The sequence below is a fragment of the Lithobates pipiens genome, unplaced genomic scaffold, assembly GCF_037356315.1.
Source record: "Lithobates pipiens isolate NorthernLeopardFrog02 unplaced genomic scaffold, aLitPip1_a1.2 Scaffold_10, whole genome shotgun sequence".
In the NCBI taxonomy this organism is placed as follows: domain Eukaryota; kingdom Metazoa; phylum Chordata; class Amphibia; order Anura; family Ranidae; genus Lithobates; species Lithobates pipiens.
In genome coordinates this window covers 114,719,405-114,737,806 of record NW_027507686.1, presented here as the reverse complement: position 1 = coordinate 114,737,806, position 18,402 = coordinate 114,719,405, and the positions used below count along the sequence as shown (strand labels likewise).

Here is an 18,402-nt window from a genome sequence, read left to right as displayed (position 1 = left end):
GTGACTATGAGCATCAAAAGAAGTTGGTTCTTGCAGCATTGTAAAGAACAAGAGAATGCGCTTGATGACTGATTTTTTAACATTGGAGCATGATGAATGTGCTATATCGCTTACGAGCAGTAGTTTTACCTGAACAAGCACTTCCGTGTCGGAATTTGAATGTGCGCATGCGTGGCACTTGGTCCGAGGAAAATGCTCTACACATGATCGGATTAGGTCCGTCCGGCCCAGTTGGTCGGGAAATCTTTCCAACATGTTGGAAAATTGGGTCGGACGGAGATTCGGACGAAATCAGTCCGATGCATACAACACACAGTCGGATTATCTGACAATACGGTCCGATAAGACTCATTCCGACAGATTCTCCGACCGTGTGTATGCGGCATAAGACCTTGAATGGGGTGGTGGCACAATGTGTACATACTTCCCATCTATCACCCCTCCACGGTTGGGAAAGTTTCAATGGCTGGCAAAATATAAGGCCACAGTCTGCCATTGCTGTGGCATTGATGGAAACTGTGGAGTCAAACAAGAAAAAAAAATATAAGTACTTTTGCACATAACATTGCAAGCAGATTACACAAAAACATTCTTGCACAACATCAGTATAACATTTATTTGATGGAGTGTTTAACTGGTTGCTGACCGCCGGCAGTCAAATGACGGCCAGGCGGCGCACCTATTGTGGTTATGGCTATTTACCACGTGATCGGGCGTGATGAAGTCACGGCCGATCACAGATGGTCACACCCCGACTGTGCATGGCACATGCGCGCAATCACGAGCGCGCTGCGTGTGCACGTCGGTGGCGGCGTGTTCCCCGGGAACACTGCTCGTCATCGACGCTGGTAAACAGCCATTGGCCAGCTGTTCACCCACGTGATCGGCTGTGATCCTTTCACAGCCGATCACTAAAATGTAAACAAACCGCGGTAACGAGTCCATCAGAGTACCTGTCACAGTCCATCAGAGTACCCGAGTACCTGTCACAGCCCATCAGAGTACCAGAGAACCTGTCCCAGTCCATCTGAGTACCCGAGTACCTGTCACAGTTCACCTGAGTACCTGTCCCAGCCCATCAGAGTACCCGACTACCTGTCACTTCACATCAGAGTACCTGAGTACCTGTCACGGTCCATCAGAGTCCCCGAGTACCTGTCACAGCCCATCAGAGTACCTGAGTACCTGTCACGGCACATCAGAGTACCCGAGTACCTGTCAGCCAATGACAGCTGATCATGTGATGTAAACAGAGCCGGCAATCGGCTATTTTCTCCTCGCGCCGTTAGCGTGATGTGAAAATAAAAAGCCAATCATCAGCAGCTGTCAGAGGGACATCGGTCCCGATCAAGGAGAGCAGCCTTTGTCTCATCTGTGCCCTCCTGTGCCACCTGCCAGTGCACAACAGTGCTGCCTGCCAATTGCACAATAGTGCCACTCATCAGTGCCCACAGAGCCACCCATCAGTGCCACCTATCAATGTCACCAATCAGTGCATCAACAGTCCTGCCCAGTGGTACCCATCAGTGCCCTTCAGTGCCCATCAGTGCCACCTATCAGAGCTCATCAGTGTCATCTTATCAGTGGCCATCAGTGCCACCTTATCTGTGCCTATCAGTGCCCATTAGTGCAGCTTATCAGTGTCCACCAGTGCAGCCTATCAGTGCCCATCAGTGCAGCCTCATCAGCGCATATCAGTGAAGGAGAAAAATTACCTGTTTTTATAACAAACTATGAAACATGTTTTTGTTTTTTTGTTTTAAAAATTTTACATCTTATTTTTGTTTGTTTAGCAAAAAATAAGTAGTGATTAAATACCACCAAATGAAAGCTCTATTTGTGTAAAAAAAAATGATAAAAATGTAATTTGGGTACAGTGTAGCATGACCTTGCAATTGTCATTGAAGGTGTGACAGCGCTGAATGCTGAATATTGGCCTGGGCAGCAGGGAGGAGTAGTGCCCAGTAAGCAAGTGGTTAAAGGAGGATGCTTTGCCTCATTTCCCTTTTTTAAATGCACTATTTTCACTATCAAAGAATGTTTAATTTGTGTTATTTTATACTATGTGCACTCTTATATGTAACCTTAATTTTGCCATGTTTGGAAAACAGATTTAAAATAACTGATCCAGTGGTGGCCCCTATTCATGCGTCTGGCCCCCTAATCTACATGCAGGGTGCTGGACACATGGATTTCAACAGGGTTTTTTTTAAGCACATGATTAGAGCCTGAGGCTCTAATTGGCTTAAAAAAGGGGGGGGGGGGGCTCGGGCGCAGAGCGCTACACCCAGTTTTGTGACAATAGTGAATTAATATTCACTATTGTCTTCCTGATTCTCCTCCTGAAGCAGTTCCTGAGACCTGATTGGTTTGCCGCCTCCGCCCCCTCCACCCCCTCCTCTAAATATTGAACATCAGCCACCATTGCTGTGATCACATTGCTTATCAGATTAAATTACCCATCACATAATGTTGTTATTATTTGTAGTCATATCATGGGTAACCTTACCAGTCCTATCACTCACATCTCATTCCAGCATATTCCTTTTATGGGAGAGAGAAAGAGAGGGGAAATTTGCACCTCTATAGGACATACAGTACAAAAGATGTTGGGCTAAAAAGCCCCAGCACACCCATTCACACACATACACAATTCTATCTCTAAAATCGCTTACATTTTTCCCATTTTTACAAAGCACATGCATATCATTCTCTCATTTTCTTTTAACGCTCTTCAAAATCTTCCTGCCTGTTAGTTTTACCTCCCTAAATTCTGCTTTCCTTATTTTGTTCTCTGATATCTCTTGCACCTTTTATTACAATCCTATCCTTAAAGCGGAGTTCCACCCAAAAGTGGAACTTCCACTTTAAAGACTCCTCATCCCCTGACATGCCACATTTGGCATATCATTTTTTTGGGGGGGCGTGGGGTACCTAGTTTTGACAAGTACACAGCTCCCACTGAGGGAGAGAAGCGAGGCCTTGGGTGGCCCCATTGTTGAATTGTGTGATAGGTGAGTGTGTGTATATTAAGAGTCAGCAGGTACACTTTTTGTAGCTGCTGTCTTTTAATAAACAGAAAAACGAGTGGAACTCTGCTTTGGATTACTCTAGTTTCTATGATCAGACAGGAAGCCACAGTGCTCATTCCATCTTTCTTCTCTGACCACATATAAAGTATTCTATTTTGGCTAGGGCCAAAAATTCTGTTATTTCTATACAATTCCACTTTAATTTCTCTGGTTCATATATTCTCAATTGTTCCTCTTGCGCTGGACATTTTTGAGTGCCTCTTACCCTTCATTCCCTTACTTAACTTAATGCCCATAATGACTGCTCATTTAATATAAAAAAAGGACTTTGCTAGGACTTTGATATAAGTTTAAACAAGGTAGTGAGAAATCAAAAATATTTGAAGAGCCTACTGGCTCAGGAAATGCTTCTCACAACAGGCAAGGTTACCTTACTTTGGGTACTCCAGAAGGTTGCCAGGAAAAGGTATGCATGTATGGTAGGAGTGCCAGACCAAAAGATAAGAGTCCAAAATCATTTAATGATATTGTGTTAAAAGACAGCCAATGGGTTTCAGGGGTCAAAGAAACTCCTCCTTCATCAGTGCTTCAGTTAAAAATTAGAACGTTGAGAGTGGACTCAAAATAAGGCAGAAAGCAAACTGATTAACTATGACTGTTTGCTGCTGATAATTTCTTGTGGTGATCATGGCTGGACACATTCTGTGAACAACCAGCTGCAATATCTGCATAACCTTTAGTAAAGTTTTATAGACCAAATAGTCAGAAAGTGACCTCTGAGCCAGAACTGGAAGTTCTCCATCCAACATTTTGGAAACTGGCGTGTTGCTTATCTCTGCGCATTTAACCATTTTAATGTAAAAAATGTCACCATTCTTATTTTTTATGCAGAAACTCTGCCCTATATGTGGAAATATTCAAATTGGAGGAAAATGTAAAGAAAGTGTGGGCATTCTGTTTGGTGTGGTTATTTGGCATGTGGGATTGAATGCATGACATTGTGAATACAGGGACTTTATGGTTTGCACTAATATTCACAATGTAATGTGACCACATTGGATAATTTGCATTTGTTGGTGGAATTGACAATAGTACACTGTCAAGTTTATTTTTTTTATTTTTTTTAGGAGAATTGAAGGCTTGGAACATACCTGAAGGAGTGAGGACAATTGATATATGACGGGAAGAATTTTTGCACCTGGTAAGAGTATATGGATTTGGTGGAGTGAAGGAATTAAAAATGAAATCACTGATATATTTGAGCACAATGAATTCTTGTTTTATTATTGAAGTTGGGTTTGAATACACGACAATATATTGGCCTTTTTGGGGTTTTTTTGGTTTCATTCTGTGAAGACGGTGGGAATGAAGACAAGATGCATATGTTTTTATTTTTTTGTTTTTTTAAATCAAGCTTTATTTGATCCACACTCACTAGGGGTCAAGAAATCGGTGAGAATCCACTGAGTCTAATTTATGATGAAGATAAACCCATAAGTGGTTTTTAAGTACTGAAATGGCAGGGTGTGTTAATTGCCCATCTGAATGCACCCTTATGCCGCATACACACGATCAGAATTCTCGTCGGAAAAAGCTCTGATGGTTTTCCCGATGGAATTTGGCTCAAGCTGTCTTGCCTACACACGGTCACACCAAATTGCGATAGTTTAGAACGTGGTGACGTACAACACATACGACGGGACTAGAAAAAAGAAGTTCAATAGCCAGTAGCCAATAGCTACTGTCTCGTAGTTGAATCTGAGCATGCATGATTTTTGGCATGTCGGAATTGCATACACATGATCGGAATTTCCGATAGAAAGTTTTCACGTCTGGAAAAACGAGAACATGCTATCAATTTTTGGCTGGCGGAAATTCGGACAGCTAAATTCCGATGGAGCATACACATGGTCACATTTTCTGATGAAAAACTCTCATCTGTCTTTTTCTGGCGGGAATTCTGATCGTGTGTACGCAGCATTAGCTGGTGAAGGGAGCCAGGGGTTCCCCAGTGACGTGTGGGTGACCCCGTCCCCTCTGATGTAACGGAAACCTGCGTTACATCAGAGGGGGCGGGGTCACCCACACGTCACTGGGGAACCCCTGGCTTCCCTCTCCAGCGTCAGAGGGGCGGGGTCAGGTGACGGGTGGCCCTGCCCTCCTAATATAAGAAATGTCAGCGCTGGGATCTCCGCAGTCTCCGCAGTGGAGACAGAAGATGGATGTATGGACAGCGCTGGACTGAGAGATCCCCCGTCGCTGGATATGATCATCCATCGCTGGACCCCGGAGATCCGTCGCTGGATAGCAAGAGTGGATTAGCACCGCTGGAATATTTTTTTTATTTTTTTTATTTTTAATAAAGGAATTTTTCAAAAGTGTGTTTGTCTTATTTAACCATTTTTACACTTTCTTTGTGAAATGGTAGGGGTACTTTTGTACACCCTTACCATTTCAAACAGGGGGGGCGGGATCTGGGGGTCCCCTTGTTAAAGGGGGCTTCCAGATTCTGATAAGCCCCCCGCCCGCAGACCCTCACAACCACCGGCCAGGGTTGTGGACAAGGTGCTTTGAGGGGTCACAGACCCCCAAAGCATCCTCCCAATGTTGAGGGTATGTGGCCTGGTACGGTTCAGGAGGGAGGGGGGCCGTTCTCTCGTCCCCCCCTCTTTTCCTGCGGCCTGCCAGGTTGCGTGCTCGGATAAAGGGTCTGATATGGATTTTTAGGGGGACCCCCACGTCAATTTTTTTTTTACATTTGATGCGGGGTTCCCCTTAATATCCATATCAGACCTGAAGGGTCTGGTATGGATATTTAGGGGGACCCCCACGTAAAAAATTTTTTACATTTGACACGGGGTTCCCCTTAATATCCATGTCAGACCTGAAGGGCCTGGTAATTGAATTTAGGGGAACGCTTTTTTTTTTTTTTTTTTTAATCAATGAATGAATTAATTGTCGGCTAATACAGAGAACACTCATTGAGTGTTCTCTGTATTACGGGGAGCCGACAATTTAGCCGCAAGTGATTTTAAAAGACTTTTTTTCCTGCACAAATGACACTTTGTGCAGGGACAGTTCTAAGCACCAGAAACATGCGCCCCTTCACAAGCATACTATAGATACCCCTACACTTTTATTGTTTCACTTTAATCATTATTAAAATCACTGCTCCTGAAAAAACTGCAGTTTTTAAAACTTTTTTTGCATTGATCCATGTCTCCTGGGGCAGGACCCGGGTCCCCAAACACTTTTTAGGACAGTAACCTGCATATTACCATTTAAAATGAGCACTTTAGATTTCTCCCATAGACTTGTATAGGGCGTTCCGGCTTTTCGAATTTGCTGCGAACAGCCCAAATTGTTCACTGTTCGCTGAACAGGCGAACAGGCAATGTTCGAGTCGAACATGAGTTCGACTCGAACTCGAAGCTCATCCCTATTGGTAATGTCTTGAGCAATGGATAGGGCTCTCCCAGGCAGCTGCATGTTTCTCTTCTCCCTCCCTGCACAGCCGCTCAGTCCAGTTGTGGTGAAGGGAAAGGTGAAGAGCTGTAGCAGGTTGTGTAACAGCCCAGGGCCATGTGGCTGCAGTGAGAGCAGCATCATAGCCTGGGCTACAGATTACTAAACACATTTATGGCAGCATTTGCCCAATTTAATTTTGGGACAGGGCATAATGCACTGCACAGTCTTTCATCCAAGACCAGTAGACCCAAAAGAGTAATTGATGTAACATTATTACAACATAGCATTTAGAATGCAGTGGTCAAGACAATGTAACATATGTAACACACAACATAATGTACAGAGGGCAGTAGTCAGGACTATGTACTGTACAAAACATAGCATAAAAAATACAGGGATCACAACTATTTAGAATTAAAGTGCAGTGATTGAGACTATATGAAAAAAACATGCCTAATATCCCAGCTGCCTCACTATAAAGGTGTGTGCATATAACCCAGCCCCTGGATCATCGGTTTTTGGGTATAGCACCTGTTGTAGTGGGAGCTAACAATATGTATAGAGTGAGGCCGCGTACACACGCGCGGACTGTTCGCCCAAATTTGTCCGTCCAACAGTTTGAGCGAACAGTCCGCTCAAACTTAGCATGGACGGACATGGCCACACACGACGGACGAACAGTTTGCTGAAACCGTGCGCGATGACGTGAACGGCACGTACGACGGGACGAAAAATACGACGTCCTATACACTGCATTATAGCTTTCGGCGTGAAAATCCTTTCTGAGCATGCGCGAGACTTAGTTGGCCGAACAAGCCTACACACGAGCGAACAGTCCGCTGAAACCTTGTTTCAGCGGACAGTTTTTCGGAATTTCCGTAAGACCTTGTTCGTCCAACTGTCCGCTGAAACTGTCCGCTGAAGCCCCACACACGAGCGGACTGTCCGCCCAAACACTGTTCAGCGGACAAGGTTGGGCCAACAGTCCGCGCGTGTGTACGCGGCCTGAGTTTTGTGACATCTGTTTTTCAACTATTCTATAGTTATGTAAATTGCTGTCAATGACTACAATGGCTGGTGTGCCCCTCCCCCTCTGTGTTCACAGTTCTCAACATAACCCCAGCAGGCCATTTAATGACTGCACAATTCTGTCTCAGGAACCCGTGTGATTCCTTGCTAGCTATTGGGCTTTTTTTCCTTTATTTTATATACAACACATATATTTCCTGGACCTACTCATGACCAGTCTAGATAAGGGGTACCCTTCTTACATAATGGCTGCTGCCATTTACCATAACCCCAAACGTCTTCCCCTTCATCTTAACTAAAATAACGAGACCACACTTTACCTGGGGTATAACTTGCCAAAGCAGCCTTTTATTTACAAATATATAAAAACAAGTACCAAAACTTTAACCATAAGAACATCTCAGATTATCATCTTCAACCCGGTGGTCTTGTACGGCACTTACCCAGATAAACTGTTCCACTTCTACACTGTGGGCCCGTTCCCATACTAGGCCTCCGGCCTTGATAGCATCAGCCCGGAGACAACTCGTTACCCGCAGTGTCCACCTTACCAACCTCAGTTAGCCCATATTAGCTGTACACCAAGGGAGCCCATAGCCCTAATTAGGGATGAGCTTGGTGTTCGCCCATTCGGGGAAGCCAGAACTTTGTGGGCCGTTCGCACCAAATTCGTATGGCGCTCACGGCCCACAATGCACTGCGCCATTGCAGTGCATTGCTGGCTCATGATTGGCCAAGCATGCACTGTGACCCCGCATGCTTGGCCAATCACAGTGCCGGCAGCGAGGAGAGCCATGATTTGCCACAGGCAGGATGCTGTAGTACAGCCTTGTGTAGTGTTCCGGCGTCTGCAGGAGTTAGTGGGTGTTGTCTGTGTGCCTTCAGCGCAGTATACACCTGTAACTACATATATTGCTATATTGCTCTTCTCTAATTGAGCCATCAGCCATCTGCAGGAGTTTGTAGGTGTTGTCTGTGTGCCTTCAGCGCAGTATACACCTGTATCTACATATATTGCTATATTGCTCTTCTCTAATTGAGCCATCAGCCATCTGCAGGAGTTTGTGGGTGTTGTCTGTGTGCCTTCAGCGCAGTATGCACCTGTATCTACCTATATTGCTCTTCTCTAATTGAGCCATCTTCCATCTGCAGGAGTTAGTGGGTGTTGTGTGCCTCCAGCACAGCACAATATACACCGGTATCTACCCTTTAATTCCTGATGTTCTATAATAAAGCCATCTGTAGGAGTTGGTGGGTGTTGTGTGCCTCCAGCACAGCACAATATACACTGGTATCTACCCTTTAATTCCTGTTATTCTATAATAAAGGCATCTATAGGAGTTAGTGGGTGTTGTGTGCCTCCAGCACAGCACAATATACAACTGCATCTACCCTTTATTGCCTCCAGCACAATATACACTACCCAACTGCTGGTTTTCCCATCTCCCTTTAGGCCATTACCATCTCTGGAAGGCCAACAAGGAGAGGCAGACAGGCACAAGCCAATAAAAGAGGGCAAGCAGGCTCTGTGTCTGGAGACAACAGTGCTAGTCATGGACGCGGTGCATCATCGTCAGCACGTGGCCATCGGACACGCTTGTCCTTAATTTCAGCAGCTGGACGTGTTGAGCTGCATCATGCCGAAGACTTGGTAGAGTGGATGACCAAGCCCTCTTCATCCTCCTCATTCTCTCTCAGCCAGGCTCAGGGTATGCACAAAGCAGCTGCCAACGCATTCCTCTTCCCTTGTCTCAATGTCATAATCAGTGACTCCTTCCCTAGACACACCACGTCCTCCTGAGGAGTCCCCTGAACTCTTTGAGCACAGTGTTGGGTACATGCTCCAGGAGGATGCCCAGTGTTTTGTAGGCTCTGATGATGATACTGAGCTAGAGGAAGGCAGTAGCGTGAGCGCAGACAGAGGGGATGCTCAAGAAGGACAGCAATCTAGCAGTCATGTTCCACAAGCTGCAGCATACTGCCAGGTTTGCTCCAGTGATGAAGAGGTAGGGGATAATGAGAGCACTGACTCCACAAGGGTGCCTGGTAGAAGAGAGGAGGAGGAGGAGGCGGATCTCCAACGAGGCGGATCTCCAACGAGGCAGGATGCCCTCCGGGGGGGCAGCTTAGGGGCAGCACATCGACTGAATCACACCACAGAGCTCCGCCTGTGCAGGGCGCTGCCTCTGCGCGTTATTCTAAAAGTTCTTTGGTGTGGGCCTGTTTTGAGACGAGTGCATCAGATTACACTGCTGCTATTTGCAACATATGTCTCAAGCATATCTCACGTGGCCAAAACATCAGCCGCTTGGGCACCACATGCTTGACCAGACATATGTCGACCTGCCATGCAGCTCGTTGGCAAGCTTACCTCAAAGACCCACACCAAAGAACAAAGCAGACCTCTCCTTGCTCCTCATCAGCTGGGATATCCAACCCCACTAGACCTTCAGTCCTCTCTGAAACCTGCACTGAGAGGAATGAAGGTGTAGAATTAGGTGTGTCACAGCCAAGTGCTTGTGGGCACTCTGCTAGCAGTACACCCATGTCCGATTGTAGCAGGCAAATTTCCCTGCCCCAGCTGCTGAACCGTAGAAAGAAGTTCACTCCCAGCCATCCACATGCCCAGCGGTTGAATGCTAGCCTGGCTAAATTGCTAGCACTTCAACAGCTACCTTTTCAGTTGGAAGACTCGGCCCCCTTCCATGAGTTTGTGCAATGTGCGGTTCCTCAGTGGCAGGTCCCCAAACGCCACTTTTTCTCACGGAAGGCGATTCCGGCTCTCTACCGGCATGTGGAAGGCAATGTCCTTGCCTCGCTGGACAGGGCAGTCAGCGGTAAGGTGCATATTACCACTGACTCATGGTCCAGCAGGCATGGACAGGGACGTTACCTGTCTTTCACTATTGGGTCACTCTTCTGGCAGCTGGGAAGGATGCAGGACAAGGTGCAGTAGTGTTGGAGGTTGTTTGCCACCATGCCTCCAAAATGCTACTACTGGATGTGACACACCTCTCTCCTCCACCCCCTTCCTCTTCTTCTTCCTCCATATCCTTTTCCAGTGCTCTGTCCTCAGAACCAGCGGTGCTCCGTAGGTGTTCAAGGGGCTACACAAGCACGCAGGCAAAACAATGTCATGCCGTGCTTGCGCTGGTTTGTTTGGGGGACAGGAGCCACACTGGGGCAGATATTTTGTCGGCTCTGCAGGGGCAGGCCGAGAGGTGGTTGACTCCATGCCAGCTTAAGCCAGGATTGGTGGTTTGTGACAATAGCACCAACCTCCTCTCCGCCCTCTGACAGGGACAACTGATCCATGTGCCCTGTGTGGCTCAGGTGCTTAACCTGGTGGTTCAGCGGTTCTTGGGCAGGTACCCGGGCTTACAGGATGTCCTGAAGCAGGCCAGGAATGTCTGTGTGCATTTCCGCCGATCATTTAATGCCTGTGCTCAGCTGGCTGAGCTCCAGAAGGAGTTGAACCTGCCCAAGAACCGCCTTATATGTGAGATGCCCACCAGGTGGAACTCAACGTTGGCCATGCTGCAGCGGCTGCACACACAGCAGAGGGCCATCAATGAGTACCTGTGCGACTATGGCACCAGGACAGGGTTAGGGGAGCTCAGTTTTTTCTCACCATGCCAGTGGGGCATGATCAGGGATGCATGCACTGTCCTGTCACCATTTGAGGAGGCCACAAGGATGGTGAGCAGTGACAGTGCATGCATCAGTGACACTGTACCTCTTGTCCACCTGTTGGAGCATACGCTGTATGGATTAATGGACAGGGTACTTGAGGCAGAACAGAGACATGGAAGAGGAGGACTTCCTTGCCTCTCAAGGCCCCCTTTATTCAAACAGTGTTCCTGCTGTCCCACCCATCACACAGGAAGAGGACGAGAAGGAGGAGGATGATTGTGTCAGCATGGAGGTGGAGCCTGGCACTCAGCATCAGTAGCAGCAGTCTTGTAGGGATGATTTACAGTCCCAAGAAACCTGTGGACTTGTACGTGGCTGGGAGGAGGTAGCTGCAGATCATGTTGTCCTTAGTGACCCAGAGGACTCCGGACCGAATGCCTCAGCTAACCTACACTGCATGGCCTCCCTGATCCTGCAAAGCCTGCGGAAGGATCCTCGTATTCTTCGGATCAAGGAGAGGGACCATTACTGGCTGGCCTCTCTCCTTGATCCACGGTACAAGGGTAAGGTTGTGGACCTTATCTTGCCGTCGCAGAGGGAGCAGAGGATGAGATATCTCCGGGAGGCCTTGCAGAAAGGTCTGTGCAACGCGTTCCCAGAGACTGGGAGGTTACAAACTCCTGGTCCTGGACAACGTGTTGCTGAGGCATCGGTCAGAAGGAGCGGTGGAGAAGGTGGCTGTCTGACCGATGCGTTCAGACAAATTTTTAGTCTGCAGCCCCAAGGTATGATAGGTTCCAGCAACCATCGCCAGCATCTGATTTACATGGTGCAGGAATACCTAGATGCAAGGTCAGACTTGGACACCTTTCCCACCGAAAATCCTCTGTCTTACTGGGTATTGAGGATGGATCACTGGCCAGAGGTTGCACAGTATGCAATTGAGCTACTGGCCTGTCCTGCATCCAGCGTTCTTTTGGAACGAACATTCAGTGCTGCTGGAGGATTTGTAACCAATCGCAGGGCACGCCTGTCCACCGACTCGGTTGATCGTCTGACCTTCATAAAAATGAATCATTCTTGGATCACCACCAGCTACCAAGCACCTAATGCTAATGTAACCAAATCATTTTTTTTGAAATGTCAGATCCCTTCAAGACTGCCTATGCTGATGCTGAGTCACTGTCCTGTTATGTTGACTGTCTATCCTCTTCCTCCTCCGCTGATATCTTGGAAGAACATTTTTGGTTCTGGGTGATGCCACCAGCCCAATTTTTCAGCCCCTGTTTAACAGGGGCGTGTAATTACAATTACAATTGATGCAATGCTTTGCAGCAGGGCTCATTCCTGCATTCCAACTAGAGTATATGGTAGAGGTTGCAGTGTCGTGGCACCAGCACCAGTGCCTAAGGCCCTATTTTTCAGCCCCTGTTTAACGGGGCGTGTAATTAAAAATGTTGATGCAATGCTTTGCAGCAGGGCTCATTCTTGCACTCCAACTAGAGTATCTGGGAGAGGTTGCAATGTTGTGGCACCAGCAAGCAGGGCCTAAGGCCCAATTTTTCTAGCCCCTGTTTAACAGGGGCGTGTAATTACAATTTTTGATGCAATGCTTTGCAGCAGGGCTCATTCCTGCACTCCAACTAGAGTATATGGTAGAGGTTGCAGTGTCATGGCACCAGCACCAGTGCCTAAGGCCCAATTTTTCAGCCCCTGTTTAACGGGGGCGTGTAATAAAAATTTTTTATGCAATGCTTTGCAGCAGGGCTCATTCCTGCACTCCAACTAGAGTATCTGGGAGATGTTGCAGTGTTGTGGCACCAGCAAGCAGTGCCTAAGGCCCAATTTTTCAGCCCCTGTTTAATAGGGGCATATAATTACAATTCTTGATATAATATTTCACAGCAGGGCCCGTTCCTGCGCCCACCGAGAGTAACTGTGAGGACTTACAGTGTTGTGGCACCAGCACCACTACCACTACCACAACCACCAAAGGCCCTATTTTTCTACCACTGTTCAACAATGGCATGTAATTACAATTCTTGATATAATTGTTCACAGCAGGGCTCTCCAGCGCCTACCAAGAGTCACTTTGAGGGCTTACAGTGTTGTGGCAACACCAACACCTTTGGTGCAAATTTCTGCAGAGCATATAGGGCAGGCCCTTACTTTCAAACATCCAACTTACAAACATCTCCTACTTGTAAACGGAAGGAGACAACAGGAAGTGAGATGAAAAAAAGACGGACGGCAAAACAAATTATATAGGGGTGATAACCCTTCCCTATGTTTTCCAAAAAGCTTAAAAAAAGATTTTTTGACTGGGGCTACACTTTAAAAATGTACCAGTTCAAAATTACAAACAGATTCTACTTAACACAACAAACCTATGCCGCCTGTATGCACCGCCTCATCCACAGGGATCTGCCGTTATAACACTCCAAGAAGGCGAGCCATACCTTCAGATCATCCCTATGCTCCCTCGTGAGATGGATGAGGTGAGTAGACCCCCGAACTCTGACGGTGGCCGCCGACAGCCGTCGGCAGAGCACCCGACCCATTAGGATAATCTGAAAGGCAAAGTTCAGCTTGCCCAGTAAAGACTGGATTTTTCGCATACATACCACCGCCTGTCAACTTACTCTGCAGAAACCGACACTCCTTAGCCCCCAAGTCGATGATTATTCCCAAGAAGCTAATAATGGTAACCGGCCCTCTGTCTTATCAGCAGCCAGTGGGATCCCAAACAAGCCCGCCACATGCTGCAGCGTGGACAAGAGAACTGCGCACGTATTCCCCCCCCCCCCCCACACACAGAAAGTCGTCCAGATAATGATAGAATTCAAACCTGAGACGTCCTGGACCACCCACTCCACAAAGGAGCTAAAAGTTTCAAACAACACACAAGAAAGCGAGCAACCCATAGGTAGGCAGCGATTGATATAAAACTCCCCCTGCCAACAACACCCTAACAACCGAAAACTGTCCGGGTGGACCGGGAGAAGGCGAAAAGCGAATTCAATGTCGGCTTTTGCCATTAATGCTCCCTGTCCACAGCGACGAATCCATTTCACAGCAGCATCGAACGATGTGTACAACACAGTGTAGGTGTCGGGGTCGATCCCATCGTTGATTAAACCTCCTTTAGGGAACAACAGGTGGTGTATCAGCCGAAATGTATTCGGCTCCTTCTTGGGCACCACCCCCAGCGGGAAAACCACCAGATCCGGAATCGGTAAGGCCGCCATCCACCCAAGGGCCACCTCCTTCCCCAATTTCTCCCCCACCACCTCTGAGTGCAGCAATGCTGACTTGAGATTCCTCGCAATGAGCGATACCATCGTTAAAACGCTCGGAAGTCCTGTGAGAACCCATCCCGCAACAGCCGGGCAGCCGCCCAGTCCGGGTACCTATTTAGGAAAGGTTGCATCCTTTCCCACTTCACTGGCGTCATCCCTTTTGTTGCCAAGCTCCCCAGCACGACCCTTCCCTTTCTTGAAACAGGATCCAGGATGAGGTCCACCGCAGCCGGAGCACTCGTATTTGAAGCGACAGGAGATTCCAAACTTACATGTGCCCTCGTTATATTGCCAGCAGCCGGCCCCTCCTGGAAAAAACTGATTGGGGGCGCGCGCGGAGGACATCAGCCGCATCCAGAGGCTGATGTCCTTATGATCCCATCTGAAAGAGGGACGCACCGCTCTGCGCTGCCGGAACTGCTCATCATATCTGAGCCACGCCGTACCCCCATACACATGTTACGCTTCCCCCACCGTGTCCATGTAGCAGAATAACGCCGAACAATGTTCAGGGTTCTTCTCGCCTATCACGCTGGCCATAATAGTGAATGCCTGAGGCCAATTTGCAAACGTACGCAGGATGAGCCTATGCCGCCGTTTCTCTTTGTCCCCTTTCTTGCTATCGTCCGGCTTAACCCTGTCCAGGTTAAACTTCTCTAAGGGCAAACGGGAAAAAATTTCCATGTACTCACCTTTCACAATTTTTTCCCTGACCTCCGGCTTCAACTGCGAACCCAGCGGTCCCTCGAAGCACACGTATACTTCGCATTTCACTGCGTCTGCAATCCGCACTATATCAGTCCGGCCCCCACCTTCTGTTGCCATAGGCTTCTCCCCCCCCACCGGCGCCGTCGTGGTGGGCGGGGGCGGCACCGTCACCGCTGGGGGCGGCAGCTTCACGGTCACCAGGGCGGCAGACCCCGCCGGCCCAACACCCTCTGAGGGCCAAGCGCCCGGCGGCACCCATACAGTCGCCGGCGGCGTCTGCCCACCCGTATCCCGGGCAAAACAATGCACCAGGTCCTGTAACCCCCCAACAACACCTGCAGCTGTGCATCAGGACCCACGGGGGTGGGCTCCCCGCCCCCAGTACTCCCCTCGGGGGCACCCCAGACAGCGGCACATCCACTGAGGTTCCTGACCCACCCGCGGCAACACCCCCCGACAACTCTTGCAACACAGTAGGTATAAACAGACAAGACACAGATAGGGACTTACCAGGCCGACCAGGGGGTGTCCCCGCTGCCGTTGCTCACGTCTCCAACACTGCTGGACTTCCCCTTCTGACTCGCTCAGCTCCCCATCCGACAAGCCACCAGGCGTATGCAGGGGCTCCGCGTCCATCAAACCGGCCACCGAAGGTCCAGGCCTCTGCTGCTGATCATCTTCCACCTGGCCATGCCTCCCGACATTAGCTCCACCCACCGCTGCCGACTGCCTCACCGCCGAGATCCTGGCCACGATGCTCCTGGGCAGTCCGCGGCGGCCATCTTGCTGCCCCCTCCTGGCTTCTAAACCACCGGCCGGGATGGGGAAGGCCCTGTGGCTGTGGCAGACCTTGACTCCCGCAGAGGCCTCCCCCCACCGTCGTGGCAGTGGAAGGGGCGCCTGATCCTGTGAATTGAACGCGCTAAAGCCCCACCCACTGAGCACCGCCAACGGCAAGGAATCCGTCCAGGCCCAGAACCGGCAGAAACAGAGTGCCATTTTGCCAGTGGGCCTGACGGGTCCCGCACAGGGGGGCTCCTATCAAAGCGAGGTGCTCGGGGGGATGAGGATGGGGAAAAAATCTCCGGAGGCCGAGACCTCAGAGCGCATGGGATGGCCTGCCCCCTCCTCCAGCCGTGTCCTGCGCACTGAGCAGCACCGCTATTTGCCTCTCCAGCCATTCAGGTCTGTGGCTGACGATGGCTGCCCGTAGCTGGGCAAATAATCGGTCCAAATCGGCCACAGTGAGGTTCAGAGCAGCAGCCAAATCTCCAAATCTTTCCTCTCTGGCACTCCCTCGTTCTGCTGCCTGGGAAAACCCCACCCCCTTTAAATAAACTCACCCCCTCCCCTCCTGCTCTCTTCCATAGTCTAATCCCCCCTTTCTTACTCCTTCCAAGTTAACCCTTTCCGTGCACCCTTCTCACGCCTGTCATGTGGGCTCTCTGCTCAGTTTCTTTTCATTACACTCACTCTTGGCCCTTCCTGTCAGCCTACAATGGGTCAGCTGTGCCCCCTCTGACCCTTCCAGAATAACCTCTTTACTAGCCTTTAAATTGCAGCCCCTAGCAAGTATTCTTTTCATCCTCTTTCCAGACACCTTTTAAGGTAAAAACAAAAACAAAAAACGTTTCCCTTTTTTTGGTTTCTAATTTTTCCTTTTAGGATTTCTGCCCAGATTCAGCCTCTCCTGGATCAGAAGACCTCTCTTTCGGGATGTAAATCTCCCTATGCAGAGAGTTCCCTTGGTGTGGGGACATTATGATAAGAGTATAAATTACTGTAACTTTGGCCATCCTTTTTATGTTGGGCATTACCTAGGGTTATGACAGTATTAATGACTGTGGGCCTTGTGGCGTTTTAACGACCAGTGCAGGGTTCCTTCTGGGTTGTCTATGTTATGCATTTTATAGCTGTATACCTATTCTTGGTGGAATGTGCTTGCTGGTTCTTCTAGTGCCTCAAAATGGCACATGTGCTCCCTTGTGTTCCAGGCTCTGGGCAGGTGGCATGGCTCCCAAGGATTAGTGGAGGCGAGGCAGCTGCCCATCAGCCTTACCAGTTGCCAAAGAGCCGACAGGAAGCTTGTTGTTTTATTGGAAGCCTTATTACAAGACAAGCTTCCTCTCTCTCTCTGGTGCTGCTGCTGAGCGGGATCCTGGCCTTTGCTCTCCTCCCTGCCACACGCCTGCTGTTGCTCCAGTTCTGCCTTCCCTGCTGCTCTGCCTCGGTATGTTGCATTTGCTGTGGGTCTTGAACTGGGATGCAGTCATTTCTGGATTGCTGCATTAGGACCTTTTTTTTCTGTGCTCCTTTTTTTGTGTTGGATGCCTGGTCTCGTTGATGCCAGCCTTAAAGTGTAACTCCACTTTTGTTGAGAAAAAAAACATTCTCCTCTGGGTGATCTATGTACATTACAAGGATTTTAACAATTTTTGTTGCAGATTCCTACCTTTTGCCTTTTGGTATTCTGAAGAAATCCCCATGTGTATGTCTTTGCTAGGGATGAGCCGAAAACCCCCCAGTTCGGGTCGCATCAGAACATGCAAACAGGCAATAAATTTGTTTGACCATCCAAAAACCGTTAAAGTCTATGGGACTCGAACATGAAAAACCTAAAGTGCTAATTTTAAAGGCTTATATGCAAGTAATTGTCATAAAAAGTGTTTGGGGACCCGGGTCCTGCCCCAGGGGACATGTATCCCCAGTATCCTCAGTCTCTTAGCTGAGGACGGGGACACCCGTCACGTGACCCTGTCTCCCTCTGACGCAAGGGGAAACCCGGGCTCCCCCAGTGATGTGCGGGTGACCCTGCACCCCTCTGATGTAACGCAGGTTTCCGTTACATCAGAGGGGGTGGGGTCAGGCTGCTGGGATTCCCGAGGTGTGTCTCTGGTGGAGACAGGATGCGCTGCGCTGGACGTCATCGTTGAACCCTGGACCTGGAGAGGAGAGATCATCTATCGCTGGACTCCGGAGAAGAGATCAACCATCGCAGGATACCAAGAGTGGATTACCACCGCTGGAATATTTTTTTTAATTTTTTTATTTTTAATAAAGGACTTATCCGAATGGTGTCTGTGTGTTTTTTTACTATTTTTTACACTTTCTTAGTGAAATGGTAGGGGCACAATGTACCCGTTACCGTTTCAAATGGGGGGGGCGGGATCTGTGGGTCCCCTTGTTAAAGGGGGCTTCCAGATTCCGATAAGCCCCCCGCCCGCAGACCCCTA

General features: G+C 48.7%; 1 protein-coding gene across 29 annotated transcripts in view; it reads left to right on the top strand.

The window, feature by feature from the left end:
- LOC143934091 (neurexin-2-like) overlaps positions 1 to 18,402 on the top strand; it is a 3,463,823-nt gene that overhangs the window by 275,371 nt on the left and 3,170,050 nt on the right. For all 29 annotated transcript variants that reach the window (XM_077457482.1, XM_077457436.1, XM_077457661.1 and 26 more), the window contains exon 2: positions 4,160 to 4,233. The gene's annotated coding sequence lies outside the window, so the exon portion shown is untranslated. The remainder of the gene's footprint in view (positions 1 to 4,159; positions 4,234 to 18,402) is intronic.